A 20,000-nucleotide genomic window follows, 5' to 3' on the forward strand; every position below is an offset into this window, starting at 1 on the left:
GTCAGACTCGGGCGCCGCAACCCGACGGTATCTCGCTGCGGCCAGGATGCGGAGTTGAGTCGGCACTGGGGGGATCCGGGAAGGACGAAGGGGCGGCGGCCAACAGTCGCAGCTCGTCGCCGCTGTCACCCAGACGGGAAGCTGCGCCCCGGCCGAGTCAGACTCGGTCGGTGCGGCCCGCTGCGGCCAGCTGGAGAGTGAGCTACGTGCCTGTACCGTGCTCCCGACGAACCGTCCCGGGGGGCTGGTGACGTCGCGCGATCGGCGCTTGATGCTGCGACCGGGAGGGAAGCTGCGCCCCGTCCGAGTCAGACTCGGTCGTTGCGGCCCACCCGAGCCCGCACGCCTCACGCGGAGGGGTCATACGCCCCGGCGGCCACGATAGACGTCCTCCCGCTTCGCGGTGGTCGGGAGGGCTTAGCGGATAGGTGCAGATGCGGGGGCGGCTTCCCGAGATAGCCGTCCCTAGGTTAGGCGAGGGTTTGAGAAAACATCTTTCGCGGTAGACCGGCGCGGCCGGCGGACGCCCACGTGGCGTGCCGCGAGTCGGATCGCGCGCTCGGCCTCCGTTGATGACCGCTAGGTGCGTGCGTGGAATCGGGGCGTCTCGGTCTCGCTGCCGTACGGCTCGCGCTAGGCCTGCGGGGGCGGCGTCGGAGCGCGCGCTCGCGCGGCGGCCGTAGCGCTAGAGGGCGACCCGCAAGTGGGGAGGAACCGTCCACCCAACGCCGGCGCTAGCCGGGGCCGGTGGGGGCCCTACCAAGGCGGGTCATGGTCGCATGTCGGTCGGTCCGGCCTCTGTTTACCGAGGCGGCCGGCACCTCCATCTGCCTTGGATGCCCCGAATCCGCAGACTTTCCTCCGGCCTCAGCTTAACGAGACGGCCGTTGCCTCCATCCTTGGATGTTAACATTCGCAGAGTTTCAGCTCCGGGCTAGGGCGGGTGAAGTCGTCTCGAACCACGTGCCTGAAGGCCGCCTCGCGCCGGATGCAGGCCCCGCTCTGTCGTGCGGTGTGACCGTCCAACGCGGGCATCGCTAGATTAGCCGTGGCCACGATCCTTCCACACCGCGAGCCTTTCGCCCTCGGCCGGTGGTCGCTCAAAGCGCGGGCCGCTGATCCCGCTCCATCTCTCCGGCCTGTGTTTAAGGAGGCGGCCGCTCCTCCTTCCTTGGATGGACCATTCGCATATTTTTCGCCCGGCCTGTGTTTAAGGAGGCGGCCGGTCCTCCTTCCTTGGATGGACCATTCGCATATTTTTCGCCCGGCCTGTGTTTAAGGAGGCGGCCGGTAACTCCCTTTCTTGGATGAGACCCAACATTCGCATATTTTTCGCCCGGCCTGTGTTTAAGGAGGCGGCCGGTCCTCCCATTCTGCCAGTGTTCCTTGGACTTTGAAAATTTCAAAGTCTTTCCGCTCCGGGCTAGGGCGGGTGAGGTCGTCTCGAACCACGTGCCTGAAGGCCGCCTCGCGCCAGATGCGGCCCCGCTCTGTCGTGCGGTGTGACCGTCCAACGCGGGCATCGCTAGATTAGCCGTGGCCACGATCCTTCCACACCGCGAGCCTTTCGCCCTCGGCCGGTGTCGGTCAACGTGTGGGTGGGGGGGAAGGACGGCTGCCGGGAGCAGACAGCCGTCCCCGGGTGGGGTGTACAGTCCTTCCACCGCGGCCGCCGGGAGCAGACGGCCGTCGAGCGATTCTGCCATTGTTCCTAGGACTTTGTACATTTTAAAGACCCTCCGCGCGGGCCGCTGATCCCGCTCGGTCGCTCCGGCCTGTGTTTAAGGAGGCGGCCGGTCCTCCCATTCTGCCAGTGTTCCTTGGACTTTGAATATTTCAAAGTCTTTTCGCTCCGGGCTAGGGCGGGTGAGGTCGTCTCGAACCACGTGCCTGAAGGCCGCCTCGCGCCGGATGCAGGCCCCGCTCTGTCGTGCGGTGTGACCGTCCAACGCGGGCATCGCTAGATTAGCCGTGGCCACGATCCTTCCACACCGCGAGCCTTTCGCCCTCGGCCGGTGTCGGTCAACGTGTGGGGTGGGGGGGAAGGACGGCTGCCGGGAGCAGACAGCCGTCCCCGGGTGGGGTGTACAGTCCCTTCACCGCGGCCGCCGGGAGCAGACGGCCGTCGAGCGATTCTGCCATTGTCCCTAGGACTTTGTACATTTCAAAGACCCTGCGCGCGGGCCGCTGATCCCGCTCGGTCGCTCCGGCCTGTGTTTAAGGAGGCGGCCGGTCCTCCCATTCTGCCAGTGTTCCTTGGACTTTGAAAAGTCTTTCCGCTCCGGGCTAGGGCGGGTGAGGTCGTCTCGAACCACGTGCCTGAAGGCCGCCTCGCGCCGGATGCAGGCCCCGCTCTGTCGTGCGGTGTGACCGTCCAACGCGGGCATCGCTAGATTAGCCGTGGCCACGATCCTTCCACACCGCGAGCCTTTCGCCCTCGGCTGATGTTCAACCAACGTGTGGGGAGGGGGTTATGGACGGCTGCCGGGAGCAGACAGCCGTCCCCGGGAGGGGAGACTTCACGGCGGCCGCCGGGAGCAGACGGCCGTCGAGAGATTCTGCCAGTGTTCCTTGGACTTTGACTATTTCAAAGTCTTTCCGCTCCGGGCTAGGGCGGGTGAGGTCGTCTCGAACCACGTGCCTGAAGGCCGCCTCGCGCCGGATGCAGGCCCCGCTCTGTCGTGCGGTGTGACCGTCCAACGCGGGCATCGCTAGATTAGCCGTGGCCACGATCCTTCCACACCGCGAGCCTTTCGCCCTCGGCGGTGTTCGCTCAACGCGCGGGCCGCTGATCCCGCTCCATCTCTCCGGCCTGTGTTTAAGGAGGCGGCCGGTCCTCCCATTCTGCCAGTGTTCCTTGGACTTTGAAAATTTCAAAGTCTTTCCGCTCCGGGCTAGGGCGGGTGAGGTCGTCTCGAGCCACGTGCCTGAAGGCCGCCTCGCGCCGGATGCAGGCCCCGCTCTGTCGTGCGGTGTGACCGTCCAACGCGGGCATCGCTAGATTAGCCGTGGCCACGATCCTTCCACACCGCGAGCCTTTCGCCCTCGGCTGGTGTTCGTCCAACGTGTGGGGAGGGGGTTAAGGACGGCTGCCGGGAGCAGACAGCCGTCCCCGGGAGGGGAGACTTCACGGCGGCCGCCGGGAGCAGACGGCCGTCGAGAGATTCTGCCAGCGTTCCTTGTACTTTGAATATTTCACAGCCGTGCTCGCACTTAGGAAATTTTCGAGCGCTGTGGCACTTAGACATTTTTCGTCAAGCGTGGCACTTAGAAATTTTTCGTCAAGAGAGGCACTTAGACATTTTTCGTCAAGAGTGACACTTAGAAAATTTTTCACTCTCTTTGTGCCTTCCAGGGTGCTGTGCAACCCTGCGTGTTGTGTTCCCACCGAGCAAGGGGCGCTGCTGGCGGCCATGACCAAGCGCTCGGCACCGGGCCCTTTCATTTTGTGGGGTAAATTATGCGCCCCCCATGCTCGTTCTGACTATATTTTGCGAAAGGGGGGTAAATCGTTGATGAGTACGCTGACTAGGGGGACCAACCATCGTACTCTGGCGCACCTGAAGACCAAAGTTGGTACTGCACCCTACCCCTGGTACCCCAACCCCTGGTACCTAAAGAGGGAGAGGCCGAATTTTCGCTTTCGGCGGCCGACCGCGGGAACCAGCCGAGGCGGACACTTTTCGGCTCAAGAGCCGTTGGCACTTAGAAAAAATTCGCACAAGTTGGCAGGACTTCCGGGGCCAGAGGCCGAATTTTCGCTTTTGGTGGCCGTTATGGGGAACCAGCCGAGGCGGACACTTTACGGCTGTTGAGTCGTTGGCACTTAGAAAAATTCGCACAAGTTGGCAGGACTTCCAGAGCAAGAGGCCGAATTTTCGCTTTTGGTGGCCGTTATGGGGAACCAGCCGAGGCGGACACTTTACGGCTGTTGAGTCGTTGGCACTTAGAAAAAATTCGCACAAGTTGGCAGGACTTCCAGGAGAAGAGGCCGAATTTTCGCTTTTGGTGGCCGACCTGGGGAACCAGCCGAGGCGGACACTTTTCGGCTCAAGAGCCGTTGGCACTTAGAAAATATTTGCCAAACTTGGCTTGACTTCCAGGAGAAGAGGCCGAATTTTCGCTTTTGGTGGCCGACCTGGGGAACCAGCCGAGGCGGACACTTTTCGGCTCAAGAGCCGTTGGCACTTAGAAAATATTTGCCAAACTTGGCTTGACTTCCAGGAGAAGAGGCCGAATTTTCACTTTTGGTGGCCAACCTGGGGAACCAGCCGAGGCGGACACTTTACGCTGGTTGAGTCGTTTGGCACTTAGAAAATATTTGCCAAACTTGGCTTGACTTCCAGGAGAAGAGGCCGAATTTTCACTTTTGGTGGCCGACCTGGGGAACCAGCCGAGGCGGACACTTTAGGCTGGTTGAGTCGTTGGCACTTAGAAAATATTCGCCAAACTTGGCTTGACTTCCAGGAGAAGAGGCCGAATTTTCACTTTTGGTGGCCGACCTGGGGAACCAGCCGAGGCGGACACTTTAGGCTGGTTGAGTCGTTGGCACTTAGAAAATATTTGCCAAACTTGGCCAGACTTCCAGGAGAAGAGGCCGAATTTTCACTTTTGGTGGCCGACCTGGGGAACCAGCCGAGGCGGACACTTTAGGCTGGTTGAGTCGTTGGCACTTAGAAAAGATTTGCCAAACTTGGCCAGACTTCCAGGAGAAGAGGCCGAATTTTCACTTTTGGTGGCCGTTATGGGGAACCAGCCGAGGCGGACACTTTACGCTGGTTGAGTCGTTGGCACTTAGAAAATATTTGCCAAACTTGGCTTGACTTCCAGGAGAAGAGGCCGAATTTTCACTTTTGTGGGCCGTTATGGGGAACCAGCCGAGGCGGACACTTTACGCTGGTCGAGTCGATGGCACTTAGAAAATATTCGCCAAACTTGGCTTGACTTCCAGGAGAAGAGGCCGAATTTTCACTTGTGGTACCCGACCTGGGGAACCAGCCGAGGCGGACACTTTAGGCTGGTTGAGTCGTTGGCACTTAGAAAATATTCGCCAAACTTGGCTTGACTTCCAGGAGAAGAGGCCGAATTTTCACTTTTGGTGGCCGACCTGGGGAACCAGCCGAGGCGGACACTTTAGGCTGGTTGAGTCGTTGGCACTTAGAAAATATTTGCCAAACTTGGCCAGACTTCCAGGAGAAGAGGCCGAATTTTCACTTTTGGTGGCCGACCTGGGGAACCAGCCGAGGCGGACACTTTAGGCTGGTTGAGTCGTTGGCACTTAGAAAATATTTGCCAAACTTGGCTTGACTTCCAGGAGAAGAGGCCGAATTTTCACTTTTCATGGCCGTTATGGGGAACCAGCCGAGGCGGACACTTTTCGGCTCAAGAGCCGTTGGCACTTAGAAAATATTTGCCAAACTTGGCTTGACTTCCAGGAGAAGAGGCCGAATTTTCACTTTTGGTGGCCGTTATGGGGAACCAGCCGAGGCGGACACTTTACGCTGGTTGAGTCGTTGGCACTTAGAAAATATTCGCCAAACTTGGCCAGACTTCCAGGAGAAGAGGCCGAATTTTCACTTTTGGTGGCCGACCTGGGGAACCAGCCGAGGCGGACACTTTACGGCTGTTGAGTCGTTGGCACTTAGAAAATATTTGCCAAACTTGGCTTGACTTCCAGGAGAAGAGGCCGAATTTTCACTTTTGGTGGCCGTTATGGGGAACCAGCCGAGGCGGACACTTTACGCTGGTCGAGTCGTTGGCACTTAGAAAATATTTGCCAAACTTGGCCAGACTTCCAGGAGAAGAGGCCGAATTTTCACTTTTGGTGGCCGACCTGGGGAACCAGCCGAGGCGGACACTTTACGCTGGTTGAGTCGTTGGCACTTAGAAAATATTCGCCAAACTTGGCCAGACTTCCAGGAGAAGAGGCCGAATTTTCACTTGTTCTGGCCGTTGTGGGGAACCAGCCGAGGCGGACACTTTACGCTGGTTGAGTCGTTGGCACTTAGAAAATATTCGCCAAACTTGGCCAGACTTCCAGGAGAAGAGGCCGAATTTTCACTTGTTCTGGCCGTTATGGGGAACCAGACGAGGCGGACACATCACCCCGCAAGTGCCGTTGGCACTTTGAAAATATTCGCCAAACTTGGCCAGACTTCCAGGAGAAGAGGCCGAATTTTCACTTGTTCTGGCCGTTATGGGGAACCAGACGAGGCGGACACATCACCCCGCAAGTGCCGTTGGCACTTTGAAAATATTCGCCAAACTTGGCCAGACTTCCAGGAGAAGAGGCCGAATTTTCACTTGTTCTGGCCGTTATGGGGAACCAGACGAGGCGGACACATCACCCCGCAAGTGCCGTTGGCACTTTGAAAATATTCGCCAAACTTGGCCGGACTTCCAGGAGAAGAGGCCGAATTTTCACTTGTTCTGGCCGACCTGGGGAACCAGACGAGGCGGACACATCACCCCGCAAGTGCCGTTGGCACTTTGAAAATATTCGCCAAACTTGGCCGGACTTCCAGGAGAAGAGGCCGAATTTTCACTTGTTCTGGCCGACCTGGGGAACCAGACGAGGCGGACACATCACCCCGCAAGTGCCGTTGGCACTTTGAAAATATTCGCCAAACTTGGCCGGACTTCCAGGAGAAGAGGCCGAATTTTCACTTTTTCTGGCCGACCTGGGGAACCAGACGAGGCGGACACATCACCCCGCAAGTGCCGTTGGCACTTTGAAAATATTCGAAACTTCCATCAAACACACATCGGCTTTTTCGCCGTCGCTGTCCGGCCTGGGCACCATCGTGGCTCGGACAGTTCGTGTGCCAGCTTCCGTTGGCACTTAGAACATTTTTCAAAATAAAAATAAACAGTCCTGCACATACGTGCCGACTATATTTTGCGAAAGGGGAGTAAACCGATGAGTACACTAACTAGGGGGACCAACAGACCGTAGTGGTCTCCCCTGGTACCTAAATGCATACCCCTGGTACCTCAGCGACTACCCCTGGTACCTAAATGCGTACCCCTGGTACCTCAGAGAGGCCGAATTTTCACATTCCGTGGCCGAACTAGGGAACCGGACGAGGCGGACACTTTTCCGGGAGAGACCCGATGGCACTTGGAAAATATTCGCTCAAGTTGGCAGGACTTCCAGAGCAAGAGGCCGAATTTTCACATTATGTGGCCGAACTAGGGAACCGGACGAGTCGGACACTTTTCCGGGAGAGACCCGATGGCACTTAGAAAATTTTCGCTCAAGTTGGCAGGACTTCCAGAGCAAGAGGCCGAATTTTCACATTATGTGGCCGAACTAGGGAACCGGACGAGTCGGACACTTTTCCGGGAGAGACCCGATGGCACTTAGAAAATATTCGCTCAAGTTGGCAGGACTTCCAGAGCGAGAGGCCGAATTTTCGCTCGTTCGGGCCGACTCGGGGAACCAGCCGAGTCGGACACTTTTCCGGGCAAGACCCGATGGCACTTAGAAAATATTCGCTCAAGTTGGCAGGACTTCCAGAGCGAGAGGCCGAATTTTCACATTCCGTGGCCGACTCGGGGAACCAGCCGAGTCGGACACTTTTCCGGGCAAGACCCGATGGCACTTAGAAAATATTCGCTCAAGTTGGCAGGACTTCCAGAGCAAGAGGCCGAATTTTCGCTCGTTCGGGCCGACTCGGGGAACCAGACGAGTCGGACACTTTTCCGGGCAAGACCCGATGGCACTTAGAAAATATTCGCTCAAGTTGGCAGGACTTCCAGAGCAAGAGGCCGAATTTTCACATTATGTGGCCGAACTAGGGAACCAGCCGAGTCGGACACTTTTCCGGGCAAGACCCGATGGCACTTAGAAAATATTCGCTCAAGTTGGCAGGACTTCCAGAGCAAGAGGCCGAATTTTCGCTCGTTCGGGCCGACTCGGGGAACCAGCCGAGTCGGACACTTTTCCGGGCAAGACCCGATGGCACTTAGAAAATATTCGCTCAAGTTGGCAGGACTTCCAGAGCAAGAGGCCGAATTTTCACATTCCGTGGCCGACTCGGGGAACCAGCCGAGTCGGACACTTTTCCGGGCAAGACCCGATGGCACTTAGAAAATATTCGCTCAAGTTGGCAGGACTTCCAGAGCAAGAGGCCGAATTTTCGCTCGTTCGGGCCGACTCGGGGAACCAGACGAGTCGGACACTTTTCCGGGCAAGACCCGATGGCACTTAGAAAATATTCGCTCAAGTTGGCAGGACTTCCAGAGCAAGAGGCCGAATTTTCACATTATGTGGCCGAACTAGGGAACCAGCCGAGTCGGACACTTTTCCGGGCAAGACCCGATGGCACTTAGAAAATATTCGCTCAAGTTGGCAGGACTTCCAGAGCAAGAGGCCGAATTTTCGCTCGTTCGGGCCGACTCGGGGAACCAGCCGAGTCGGACACTTTTCCGGGCAAGACCCGATGGCACTTAGAAAATATTCGCTCAAGTTGGCAGGACTTCCAGAGCAAGAGGCCGAATTTTCACATTCCGTGGCCGACTCGGGGAACCAGCCGAGTCGGACACTTTTCCGGGCAAGACCCGATGGCACTTAGAAAATATTCGCTCAAGTTGGCAGGACTTCCAGAGCAAGAGGCCGAATTTTCGCTCGTTCGGGCCGACTCGGGGAACCAGCCGAGTCGGACACTTTTCCGGGCAAGACCCGATGGCACTTAGAAAATATTCGCTCAAGTTGGCAGGACTTCCAGAGCAAGAGGCCGAATTTTCGCTCGTTCGGGCCGACTCGGGGAACCAGCCGAGTCGGACACTTTTCCGGGCAAGACCCGATGGCACTTAGAAAATATTCGCTCAAGTTGGCAGGACTTCCAGAGCAAGAGGCCGAATTTTCACATTATGTGGCCGAACTAGGGAACCAGCCGAGTCGGACACTTTTCCGGGCAAGACCCGATGGCACTTAGAAAATATTCGCTCAAATTGGCAGGACTTCCAGAGCAAGAGGCCGAATTTTCACTCGTTCGGGCCGACTCGGGGAACCAGCCGAGTCGGACACGTTACGGCCGAACACCCGTTGGCACTTAGAAAATATTCGCCAAAGTCGGCCGGACTTCCAGGCGAAGAGGCTGAATTTTCGCTCGTTCGGGCCGACTCGGGGAACCAGCCGAGTCGGACACATTACGGCCGAAAACCCGTTGGCACTTAGAAAATATTCGCCAAAGTCGGCCGGACTTCCAGGCGAAGAGCCTGAATTTTCACTTTTTCTGACCGACTCGGGGAACCAGCCGAGTCGGACACATTACGGTGTAACACCCGTTGGCACTTAGAAAATATTCGCCAAAGTTCGTTGGACCTCCAGGCGAAGAGGCCGAATTTTCGCTCGTTCGGGCCGACTCGGGGAACCAGCCGAGTCGGACACATTACGGCCGAACACCCGTTGGCACTTAGAAAATATTCGCCAAAGTTCGTCGGACTTCCAGGCGAAGAGGCCGAATTTTCGCTCGTTCGGGCCGACTCGGGGAACCAGCCGAGTCGGACACATTTCGGCGCAACACCCGTTGGCACTTAGAAAATATTCGCCCAAGTCGGCCGGACTTCCAGGCGAAGAGGCCGAATTTTCACTTTTTCTGGCCGACCGGAGGAACCAGCCGCGTCGGACACATTACGGTGTAACACCCGTTGGCACTTAGAAAATATTCGCCAAAGTTCGTCGGACCTCCAGAGCGAGAGGCCGAATTTTCACTTTTTCTGGCCGGCCGGAGAACCAGCCGAGGCGGACACATCACGCCGCTTTTGCCGTTGGCATATTCGAAACTTCCAGAATGGGCTTTTTCGCCGTCGCTGTCCGGCCTGGGCACCATCGTGGCTCGGACACGTCGTGTGCCAGCGTCCGCTGGCACTTAGAAAATTTTTCAAAATAAAAATAAACAGTCCTGCACATACGTGCCCACTATATTTTGCGAAAGGGGAGTAAACCGTCGATGAGTACGCTGACTAGTGGGACCAACCATCGCGCTCTGGCGCACCTGAAGACCAAAGTTGGTACTGCACCCTACCCCTGGTACCCAAACGGGGTAGAGGCCGATTTTTCGCATTTGGCGGCCGACCTAGGGAACCAGAAGAGGCGGACACTTTTCCGAGCAAGTGCCGATGGCACTTCCAGAGCGAGAGGCCGAATAATCGTAATTTGTGGCCGACTTGGGAACCAGCGAAGGCGGATAGGAAGTGGAGCGGGTCCCGCCGGCTGGTCCGCGGGCCAATTGCGGTCCCGCGAGTTAGCGATCGCGGTCCGGAATTCTAGCCGACTTGGGAACCAGCGAAGGCGGATAGGAAGTGGATTGGGTCCCGCCGGCTGGTCCGCGGGCCAATTGCGGTCCCGCGAGTTAGCGATTGCGGTCCGGAATTCTAGCCGACTTGGGAACCAGCGAAGGCGGATAGGAAGTCAAGTGGGTCCCGCCGGCTGGTCCGCGGGCCAATTGCGGTCCCGCGAGTTAGCGATCGCGGTCCGGAATTCTAGCCGACTTGGGAACCAGCGAAGGCGGATAGGAAGTCAAGCGGGTCCCGCCGGCTGGTCCGCGGGCCAATTGCGGTCCCGCGAGTTAGCGATCGCGGTCCGGAATTCTAGCCGGCCGGGGACCACCGCGAGGCGGATGGGTCTTCACCGAGGTCCCGCCGGCTGGTCCGCGGGCCATTTAGGGTCCCGCGAGTTACCGATCGCGGTCCGGAATTCTACCCGGCCAGGGACCACCGCGAGGCGGATGGGTGGTCACCGAGGTACCGCCGGCTGGTCCGCGGGCCATTTAGGGTCCCGCGAGTTAGCGATCGCGGTCCGGAATTCTAGCCGGCCAGGGACCACCGCGAGGCGGATGGGTGGTCACCGAGGTCCCGCCGGCTGGTCCGCGGGCCATTTAGGGTCCCGAGAGTTAGCGATCGCGGTCCGGAATTCTAGCCGGCCGGGGACCACCGCGAGGCGGATGGGTCTTCACCGAGGTCCCGCCGGCTGGTCCGCGGGCCATTTAGGGTCCCGCGAGTTAGCGATCGCGGTCCGGAATTCTACCCGGCCAGGGACCACCGCGAGGCGGATGGGTCTTCACCGAGGTCCCGCCGGCTGGTCCGCGGGCCATTTAGGGTCCCGCGAGTTACCGATCGCGGTCCGGAATTCTAGCCGGCCGGGGACCACCGCGAGGCGGATGGGTCTTCACCGAGGTCCCGCCGGCTGGTCCGCGGGCCATTTAGGGTCCCGCGAGTTACCGATCGCGGTCCGGAATTCTAGCCGGCCGGGGACCACCGCGAGGCGGATGGGTCTTCACCGAGGTCCCGCCGGCTGGTCCGCGGGCCATTTAGGGTCCCGCGAGTTACCGATCGCGGTCCGGAATTCTACCCGGCCGGGGACCACCGCGAGGCGGATGGGTCTTCACCGAGGTCCCGCCGGCTGGTCCGCGGGCCATTTAGGGTCCCGCGAGTTACCGATCGCGGTCCGGAATTCTAGCCGGCCGGGGACCACCGCGAGGCGGATGGGTCTTCACCGAGGTCCCGCCGGCTGGTCCGCGGGCCATTTAGGGTCCCGCGAGTTACCGATCGCGGTCCGGAATTCTAGCCGGCCGGGAACCACCGCGAGGCGGATGGGTGCTCACCGAGGTCCCGCCGGCTGGTCCGCGGGCCATTTAGGGTCCCGCGAGGTACCGATCGCGGTCCGGAATTCTACCCGGCCGGGGACCACCGCGAGGCGGATGGGTGGTCACCGAGGTCCCGCCGGCTGGTCCGCGGGCCATTTAGGGTCCCGCGAGTTAGCGATCGCGGTCCGGAATTCTAGCCGGCCGGGAACCACCGCGAGGCGGATGGGTGCTCACCGAGGTCCCGCCGGCTGGTCCGCGGGCCATTTAGGGTCCCGCGAGGTACCGATCGCGGTCCGGAATTCTAGCCGGCCGGGGACCACCGCGAGGCGGATGGGTCTTCAATGAGGTCCCGCCGGCTGGTCCGCGGGCCATTTAGGGTCCCGCGAGTTAGCGATCGCGGTCCGGAATTCTAGCCGGCCGGGAACCACCGCGAGGCGGATGGGTGCTCACCGAGGTCCCGCCGGCTGGTCCGCGGGACATTTAGGGTCCCGCGAGGTACCGATCGCGGTCCGGAATTCTACCCGGCCGGGGACCACCGCGAGGCGGATGGGTGGTCACCGAGGTCCCGCCGGCTGGTCCGCGGGCCATTTAGGGTCCCGCGAGTTAGCGATCACGGTCCGGAATTCTAGCCGGCCGGGAACCACCGCGAGGCGGATGGGTGCTCACCGAGGTCCCGCCGGCTGGTCCGCGGGCCATTTAGGGTCCCGCGAGGTACCGATCGCGGTCCGGAATTCTACCCGGCCGGGGACCACCGCGAGGCGGATGGGTGGTCACCGAGGTCCCGCCGGCTGGTCCGCGGGCCATTTAGGGTCCCGCGAGTTAGCGATCGCGGTCCGGAATTCTAGCCGGCCCGGAGCCACCCAGAGGCCGTGCACACGCGCCGGGTGGCCGGAAATACCTCCAGCCGAGCGGACATGCACTTTGTAAGCACCTTGGACGAGATGGCTGAGCCTTACTCGACTTCCAGCACCCCGGCTAAGCGTTCTCCACGGCCCGCTGTGCTTCCAGAAGACCTCCAGCCGGTCCTCATGGTGCTTTACTCCTCACTCTCTAAGCCGGCCCAGGCTTCCACCACCCCGGCTAAGCGTTCTCCACGGCCCGCTGTGCTTCCAGAAGACCTCCAGACGGTCCTCATGGTGCTTTACTCCTCACTCTTTAAGCCGAACGAGGCTTCCAGCACCCCGGCTAAGCATTTTACGCGGCCCGCCGAGCCTCCACAGCACTTCCAGCCGGTTCCACGGCTGCTTTCCTCCTCACTGTTTAAGCCGAACGAGGCTTCCAGAGCCCCGGCTAAGCGTTTTGCGCGGCCCGCTGAGCTTCCAGAGCACCTCCAGCCGGTTCCCCGGCTGCTTTCCTCCTCACTTTCTAAGCCGCCCGAGGCTTCCAGAGCCCCGGCTAAGCGTTCTCCACGTCCCGTTGATCTCCCCGGAGGTCGTAACGGGGAATTACCTCCCTCCAGCGGACACGGCGGGTAAATACGCCACCTCTCGCACTTAGCGCACACACCCGTTGCTGCGCGTCCGGTGGCACTTTGAGCGGCCAAACGGCGGGAGTAACAGTCACTCTCTTAAGTTAGGCTCATTTGACATTTTCTTGAACGGTTCGTGGATAAATATGTGATATATACTACATATGATCGCATTTATAGTCAAATCATATTGAAATATTCTCCGGGTGCTTTCCACCTCACTTCCTAAGCCGAACGAGGCTTCCAGAGCCCCGGCTAAGCGTTTTACGCGGCCCGCTGAACTTCCACAGCACCTCCAGCCGGTTCCCCGAGTGCTTTCCTCCTCACTTTATAAGCCGAACGAGGCTTCCAGAGCCCCGGCTAAGCGTTTTACGCGGCCCGCTGAACTTCCAGAGCACCTCCAGCCGCTTCTCCGGGTGCTTTTCTCCTCACTTTCTAAGCCGCCCGAGGCTTCCAGAGCCCCGGCTAAGCGTTCTCCGCGTCCCGCTGATCTTCCCGGAGCTTGTAACGGGGAAATACCTCCCTCTAGCGGACACGGCGGGTAAATACGCCACCTCTCGCACTTAGCGCACACTCGCGTTGCTGCGCGTCCGGTGGCACTCTGAGCGGCCAAACGGCGGGAGTAACAGTCACTCTCTTAAGGTAGGCTCACTTGAGATTTTTTTAACCGCCCGCGGAGGCGACCGGGACCACCGGGACAGCCGGGAGGCCGTGCGCGCGGGCCAAGTGGCCGAAAATAGCTCCAGGCCGACCGGATCGGCTAGTTGTAAGCACCGCGGATGAGATCGCGGAGCATTATTCGACTTCCAGCGGCCGGTGCGCTTACGCACGCCGCCCGGAACCTCCGGGAGGCCGTGCGCATGCGCAAGTGGCCGAAAATAGCTCCAGCCCAGCGGATCTGCACTTTACAAGCTCCGCGGATGAGATCGCGGAGCTTTATCCGACTTCCAGCGGCCGGTGCGCTCGCGCACTCCACCCGGCACCTCCGGGAGGCCGTGCGCATGCGCAAGTGGCCGAAAATAGCTCCAGCCCAGCGGATCTGCACTTTACAAGCTCCGCGGATGAGATCGCGGAGCTTTATCCGACTTCCAGCGGCCGGTGCGCTCGCGCACTCCACCCGGCACCTCCGGGAGGCCGTGCGCGCAGCGCCAAGTGGCCCAAAATAGCTCCAGCCCAGCGGATCTGCACTTTACAAGCACCGCGGATGAGATCGCGGAGCTTTGTTCGACTTCCAGCGGCCGGCGCGCCCGACGAGCGGACCAGGTGACGGTCCAGCTCCACCCGGTACCTCGCACGGCCCGCTTCTCCCCCCCCCGCGCGGACTTCCGAGCGCTCGGGGAGACGTTCGGAAGCCGCCGGTGACGTTGGAGCGGGGAAATACCTCCCTCCAGCGGACACGGCGAGTAAATACACCTTCGGCCAAACGGCGGGAGTAACTATGACTCTCTTAAGGTAGCGGCACTCGACATCTTTTTAGCGGTTCGTGGACGACCCGGCCGGTTCTCGGGGGTGCTTTTTCTCCTAACTCTCGACGCCCGAGGAGGCTTCCAGAGCCCCGGCTAAGCGTTTTACGCGGCCCGCTGAACTTCCAAAGCACCTCCAGCCGGTTCCCCGGCTGCTTTCCTCCTCACTTTCTAAGCCGCCCGAGGCTTCCAGAGCCCCGGCTAAGCGTTTTACGCGGCCCGCTGAGCTTCCACAGCACCTCCAGCCGGTTCTCATGAGGCTTTCCTCCTAACTCTTGACGCCCGAGGAGGCTTCCAGAGCCTCGGATAAGCGTTTTACGCGGCCCGCTGAGCTTCCACAGCACCTCCAGCCGGTTCTCATGATGCATTCCTCCTCACTCTTTAAGCCGAACGAGGCTTCCAGAGCCTCGGCTAAGCGTTTTACGCGGCCCGCTGGACTTCCACAGCACCCCCAGCCGGTTCTTATGATGCTTTCCTCCTAACTCTTGACGCCCGAGGAGGCTTCCAGCACCCCGGCTAAGCGTTTTACGCGGCCCGCCGAGCTTCCACAGCACCTCCAGCCGGTTCTCATGAGGCTTTCCTCCTAACTCTTGACGCCCGAGGAGGCTTCCAGAGCCTCGGCTAAGCGTTTTACGCAGCCCACTGAGCTTCCACAGCACCTCCAGCCGGTTCCCCCAGTACTTTCCTCCTCACTCTTTAAGCCGAACGAGGCTTCCAGAGCCCCGGCTAAGCGTTTTACGCGGCCCGCTGGACTTCCAGAGCACCCCCAGCCGGCCCTCACAATGCTTTCCTCCTAACTCTTGACGCCCGAGGAGGCTTCCAGAGCCCCGGCTAAACGTTTTACGCGGTCCGCTGAACTTCCAGAGCACCTCCAGCCGGTTCCCCGGCTGCTTTCCTCCTCGCTTTATAAGCCGAACGAGGCTTCCAGAGCCCCGGCTAAGCGTTTTACGCGGCCCGCTGAGCTTCCGGAGCACTTCCAGCCGGTTCCCCGGGTGCTTTCCTCCTCACTGTTTAAGCCGAACGAGGCTTCCAGAGCCCCGGCTAAGCGTTTTACGCGGGCCGCTGAGCTTCCAGAGCACCTCCAGCCGGTTCCCCGAGTGCTTTCCACCTCACTTTCTAAGCCGAACGAGGCTCCCAGCACCCCGGCTAAGCGTTCTCCGCGTCCCGCTGATCTTCCCGGAGCTTGTAACGGGGAAATACCTCCCTCTAGCGGACACGGCGGGTAAATACGCCACCTCTCGCACTTAGCGCACACACCCGTTGCTGCGCGTCCGGTGGCACTTTGAGCGGCCAAACGGCGGGAGTAACTGTCACTCTCTTAAGGTAGGCCCACTTGAGATTTTTTTAACCGTCCGCGGAGGCGACCGGGACCACCGGGACAGCCGGGAGGCCGTGCGCGCGGGCCAAGTGGCCGAAAATAGCTCCAGGCCGACCGGATCGGCTAGTTGTAAGCACCGCGGATGAGATCGCGGAGCATTATTCGACTTCCAGCGGCCGGTGCGCTCGCGCACTCCACCCGGCACGCCGCCCGGAACCTCCGGGAGGCCGTGCGCGCGCGCCAAGTGGCCCAAAATAGCTCCAGCCCAGCGGATCGGCTGTTTACAAGCACCGCGGATGAGATCGCGGAGCATTATTCGACTTCCAGCGGCCCGTGCGCTTACGCACGCCGCCCGGAACCTCCGGGAGGCCGTGCGCATGCGCAAGTGGCCGAAAATAGCTCCTAGCCGACCGGATCTGCACTTTACAAGCACCGCGGATGAGATCGCGGAGCTTTATCCGACTTCCAGCGGCCGGTGCGCTCGCGCACTCCACCCGGCACCTCCGGGAGGCCGTGCGCATGCGCCAAGTGGCCGAAAATAGCTCCAGGCCGACCGGATCTGCACTTTACAAGCTCCGCGGATGAGATCGCGGAACTTCATCCGACTTCCAGCGGCCGGTGCGCTCGCGCACTCCACCCGGCACCTCCGGGAGGCCGTGCGCGCGCGCCAAGTGGCCCAAAATAGCTCCAGCCCAGCGGATCTGCACTCCGCGGATGAGATCGCGGAGCTTTTTTCGACTTCCAGCGGCCGGCGCGCACGACGAGCGGACCCGGTGACGGTCCAGCTCCACCCGGTACCTCGCACGGCCCGCTTCTCCCCCCCGCGCGGACTTCCGAGCGCTCGGGGAGACGTTCGGAAGCCGCCGGTGCCGTTGGAGCGGGGAAATACCTCCCTCCAGCGGACACGGCGAGTAAATACACCTTCGGCCAAACGGCGGGAGTAACTATGACTCTCTTAAGGTAGAGGCACTCGACATCTTTTTCACGGTTCGTGGAGGACCCGGCCGGTTCTCGGGGGTGCTTTTTCTCCTAACTCTTGACCCCCGAGGAGGCTTCCAGAGCCCCGGCTAAGCGTTTTACGCGGCCCGCTGAGCTTCCACCGCACCTCCAGCCGGTTCCACGGGTGCTTTCCTGCTCACTGTTTAAGCCGAACGAGGCTTCCAGAGCCCCGGCTAAGCGTTTTACGCGGCCCGCCGAGCCTCCACAGCACTTCCAGGCGGTTCTCCGGGTGCTTCACTCCTCACTCTTTAAGCCGAACGAGGCTTCCAGAGACCCGGCTAAGCGTTTTACGCGGCCCGCCGAGCTTCCACAGCACCTCCAGCCGGTTCTCATGGGGCTTTCCTCCTAACTCTTGAAGCCCGAGGAGGCTTCCAGAGCCTCGGCTAAGCGTTTTACGCGGCCCGCCGAGCTTCCACAGCACCTCCAGCCGGTTCTCATGATGCATTCCTCCTCACTCTTGACGCCCGAGGAGGCTTCCAGAGCCCCGGCTAAGCGTTTTACGCGGCCCGCTGGACTTCCAGAGCACCTCCAGCCGGTTCCCCGGGTGCTCCCATCCTCACTGTTTAAGCCGAACGAGGCTTCCAGAGCCCCGGCTAAGCGTTTTACGCGGCCCGCTGGACTTCCAGAGCACCTCCAGCCGGTTCTCCGGGTGCTCCCATCCTCACTGTTTAAGCCGAACGAGGCTTCCAGAGCCCCGGCTAAGCGTTTTACGCGGCCCGCTGGACTTCCAGAGCACCTCCAGCCGGTTCTCCGGGTGCTCCCATCCTCACTGTTTAAGCCGAACGAGGCTTCCAGAGCCCCGGCTAAGCGTTTTACGCGGCCCGCTGAACTTCCCCAGCACCCCCAGCCGGTTCCCCGAGTGCTTTCCTCCTCACTCTTGACGCCCGAGGAGACTTCCAGCACCCCGGCTAAGCGTTTTACGCGGCCCGCTGAGCTTCCGGAGCACCTCCAGCCGGTTCTCATGGGGCTTTCCTCCTAACTCTTGACCCCCGAGGAGGCTTCCAGAGCCCCGGCTAAGCGTTTTACGCGGCCCGCCGAGCTTCCAAAGCACCTCCAGCCGGTTCTCATGATGCATTCCTCCTCACTCTTTAAGCCGAACGAGGCTTCCAGAGCCCCGGCTAAGCGTTTTACGCGGCCCGCTGAACTTCCCCAGCACCCCCAGCCGGTTCCCCGAGTGCTTTCCTCCTCACTTTATAAGCCGAACGAGGCTTCCAGCGCCCCGGCTAAGCGTTCTCCGCGTCCCGGTGATCTTCCCGGAGGTCGTAACGGGGAAATACCTCCCTCCAGCGGACACGGAGAGAAATTACACCGCCTCTCGCACAGAGGCGGGTAAACGGCGGGAGTAACTATGACTCTCTTAAGGTAGCCTGACTTGACATCTCTTTAACGGTTCGTGGATAAATACATGATATATACTACATATGATCGCATTTAAAGCCAAATAATACAAAATGAGCATTCGGTTATAAACACTGTATTCATCATGTTTATAGGCGATGTTAATATTTATATGTTTAATGTTTATAGGTGATGTTAATATTTATATATTTAATGTTTATAGGGGATGTTAATATTTATATATTTATTTTGTACATCATGTTATAGTTATACGACACTCGCTATTGGATCATGATGTGATCGTATCGGCGGGAGTCGGCCCGGGCTCCGGGTGAAGAGGCCGAATTCTCGCCACTCGCGGCCGACCGGGGAACCAGCAGAGGCGGACGCATCGCGGCGCGAGAGCCCTTGGCACTTAGAAAAAATTTGGCAAAAGTTGCTCCGTGCTCCAGGTGAAGAGGCCGAATTCTCGCCACTCGCGGCCGACCGGGGAACCAGCAGAGGCGGACGCATCGCGGCGCGAGAGCCCTTGGCACTTAGAAAAAAATTGGCAAAAGTCGCTCCGGGTGAAGAGGCCGAATTCTCGCCACTCGCGGCCGACCGGGGAACCAGCAGAGGCGGACGCATCGCGGCGCAAGAGCCCTTGGCACTTAGAAAAAAATTGGCAAAAGTCGCTCCGCGCTCCAGGTGAAGAGGCCGAATTCTCGCCACTCGTGGCCGACCAGGGAACCAGCAGAGGCGGACGCATCGCGGCGCGAGAGCCCTTGGCACTTAGAAAAATTTTCGCAAAAGTCGCTCCGCGCTCCAGGTGAAGAGGCCGAATTCTCGCCACTCGCGGCCGACCGGGGAACCAGCGAAGGCGGGTAAGCTTTCAAGAGAGCCCCGCCGGCTGGTCCGCGGGCCGAACGTGGTCCCGTAACGTACCCACAGCGGACGCCGTCCCACGCCCGGTAAGAACCACCGAGAGGCGGATACGCTCTCCGACGAGCCCCGCCGGCCGGTCCGCGGCGGGAAATGCGCCCTCTGGCGGACACGCCGTTGTAAATGAATGGGCTTTGGCACTTAGTGCATTTTCGCAAAAGTCGCTCCGCGCTCCGGGCGAAGAGGCCGAATTCTCGCTACTCGTGGCCGACCAGGGAACCAGCGAAGGCGGGTAAACTCTCAAGAGAGCCCCGCCGGCTGGTCCGCGGGCCAATAATGGTCCCGTCACCTACCGACAGCGGACGCCGACCCACGCCCGGCAAGGACCACCGAGAGGCGGATAACGGCGCACACCGCGAACGGCGGGTGGCGGTCGCTGGGTGGCGGTCGGGGGGTGGCGGTCGGGGGGTGGCGGTCGGGGATGGTGCTTGGGGATGGTGCTTGGGGACCGGTGGCGCCGGAGGCGCACACCGCGAACGGCTGGTGGCGGTCGGCTGGTGGCGGTCGGCTGGTGGCGGTCGGCTGGTGGCGGTCGCCTTGTGGCGGTCGGGGGGTGGCGGTCGGGGGGTGGCGGTCGGGGATGGTGCTTGGGGATGGTGCTTGGGACCGGTGGCGCCGGAGGCGCACACCGCGAACGGCTGGTGGCGGTCGGCTGGTGGCGGTCGGCTGGTGGCAGTCGGCTGGTGGCGGTCGGGGGGTGGCGGTCGGGGGGTGGCGCTTGGGGATGGTGGCGGTCGCCTTGTGGCGGTCGGGGGGTGGCGGTCGGGGGGTGGCGCTTGGGGATGGTGGCGGTCGCCTTGTGGCGGTCGCCTTGTGGCGGTCGGGGGGTGGCGGTCGGGGGGTGGCGCTTGGGGATGGTGGCGGTCGCCTTGTGGCGGTCGCCTTGTGGCGGTCGCCTTGTG

This window comes from Syngnathus floridae, unplaced genomic scaffold, assembly GCF_059516105.1.
Source record: "Syngnathus floridae isolate MCC-2025c unplaced genomic scaffold, RoL_Sflo_1.0 HiC_scaffold_97, whole genome shotgun sequence".
NCBI lineage: Eukaryota > Metazoa > Chordata > Actinopteri > Syngnathiformes > Syngnathidae > Syngnathus > Syngnathus floridae.